The following is a 2,251-nucleotide window of genomic DNA, read 5'->3' as shown; positions in this document are numbered from 1 at the left end:
CTCATGCTCCGTTGGGAAATCATCGAAGAGCCCTATATTACTGTAACTCAGTTTCTTAATGGCTTACGGGCTGCCATCAAGCGTGACGTAAATCTCCACTCTCCGAGCACTATTGATGAAGCTTTCCACAAAGCTTTGGAAGTCGAGAAGTATCATCGACCACATTCATCTGTTCCATGGAGTAGTCCTCCTTCATCTACATCGCCAGTGGCCCAGCCTGATCGTCCATCCTCTTATGGGTTTTCTACCAATCCTCGGCCTCCATTTCCTACTAATAAGGCCCCCGCTACTTCAACTTTTCATTCCCAAATTGAATGCCATTATTGCCATGCCAAGGGTCATATTGCTTCTCGTTGCCCGCAACGCACTTTGACCATTGCTCCTGCTGAGTCTCCACCTTGTTCTCGAGTCCCAAAAAAAGGAGATTGTTGAACCGGTGAAGAACATCGACGATCTTGAACTTGATGCTTGTTGCATTACCAGTGATCCACAACCCTAATTACAAGTTATGTGTTGTATGTACTATTCCCCCACCGATTAAGATGACCGGAAACATGCGAATACTTATGCTTTCAATCATGGAGGCACTACAATCCCTCCTTCCACTTGTTGTTGCCGTCCCCCGTAGCAGTTGTTTAACTCGCCGGTGTCAAGTCCTTTCGGCGGTGGAGAATGATGCAGAATCAGCAAGTATTATCTAGAATGATTCTAGGTTTATTTTATGTTCTAGGATTTAATGTTTACATTGATTAAATAGGTTATTTAGTAGTATTAGGAGTTGTCTTTCCTAGTTGTTTTAGTTATAATTTTAGTTATTATATATATGAGCTTTGTATTGAGTTAAAGTTAGATTGAAATATTGAGATTATTGCTTCCTTAAACCTCAAGTTCTCTATTCTCTTCTCCCTATTCTCTCTCTGTTCTCTGATCTTAATCCTCTGTTCTTCTCTATTCTCAACCCTCTTCCTACCCTCGGTTCCTATCCTCCTCTGCTCCTACAACAAATGGTGCTCCTTGATTCAAGATTACAATTTCATTCTTAAAAATATGGATCGGACAAGTACAATGCTACTTAGTTATCCTTGCAAATCCGATGATGAAAATTTTGAGTTTGTTTCAAGTTACGCAGGCTTGTGTATGGAAAAGACTCAAAAGAGTTCTGGTAATTTACACCACCGTTTTTTCGTATCAAAAACCCCACGACGCACCAACTGCTATACTTGCCCGATCCACCTCCATATATTGAATCAGTAGACTTTGCGTTTACTTCAAACAAAAGCAAAGGCTCATCATCTACCACACTTTATTATTTAACGTACACATGATGAAAATAATTGAGCAAATATATTCTTGTCCATGATGAAAGAAACAGAGTAATTGAGCTGCCAGAATGAGTAGATTAATAATGAAACTCAAACACATTATATTCAACAGCATCCCCAGTAGTTGCATTGAACGTGAGAGTCTTGGCCTGAACATAACCCCGTGCAAACCGGAAAAGTCCACTTCCACCAGTTACATGCATCTCTCTTACAGCTTCAACCACAGGGTATCGTCCCAAAACACTAAGACTGCTACCATTAAACTCGCCTGCTGTGAAAGCCAAGTTCATGGTCATTATCAAAGCATCTTCACTTTGTGAAGCAGATGCATAAAACCCTTGTGCTCTTCCAACAACTTTGGAGCTCCTTTTGGGGCCGATAGTAGTTAGCGAATCATACATCATAGCTACAGAGCCAAACAGCGTTGGAGATTTGTAAGATGTGGGTGGTCGGGCAACCCAGATGGTAGTTGGGTTGGAGCAGCTGGGAATGTCATGGAAGTAGAAGTGGAGGTGGCTTAGCTTCTCTTGCTTGAGCCTAAGTGACAATGGAGATGAGTTTCCAGAGAAGATTGAGGATTTTGCAGTGGCGTGGAGACGTGGAGTGTGAAGAAGAAAATGGAGAGGGAAATGAGGAAAGTAGAATCGAGTACTGGGATGGTTTTGGACCTTTTGGTCATGGTGTACGTGGGAAATGAAGACATGATCGAAGTGGAATGTGTTTGTTTGGTGTGGCATGATATATAAAGTTATAAACCAAGAAAGTATGAAGTCGATGGAATGGAAGCTGGTGGATATTGGCATCGTCATCGTGACATATAAGTTGCGACAGCTGATTGCACAGGTCCGATCCGGCCAACTCAATACTCTAGACGTACTACAGTTACTATTCTTTGTTTCATTTCAAACTAAAATGCTACACTGGTTTTC

General features: G+C 41.7%; 1 pseudogene; it reads right to left on the bottom strand.

Annotated features, from left to right (window-relative positions):
* Positions 1 to 1,328: 1,328 nt before the first annotated feature.
* LOC126799329 (dirigent protein 22-like) lies at positions 1,329 to 2,001 on the bottom strand (annotated as a pseudogene).
* Positions 2,002 to 2,251: the final 250 nt, after the last annotated feature.

This window comes from Argentina anserina, chromosome 6, assembly GCF_933775445.1.
Source record: "Argentina anserina chromosome 6, drPotAnse1.1, whole genome shotgun sequence".
Taxonomy (NCBI): Eukaryota; Viridiplantae; Streptophyta; class Magnoliopsida; order Rosales; family Rosaceae; genus Argentina; species Argentina anserina.
This window is presented reverse-complemented; position numbering and strand designations above follow the sequence as displayed.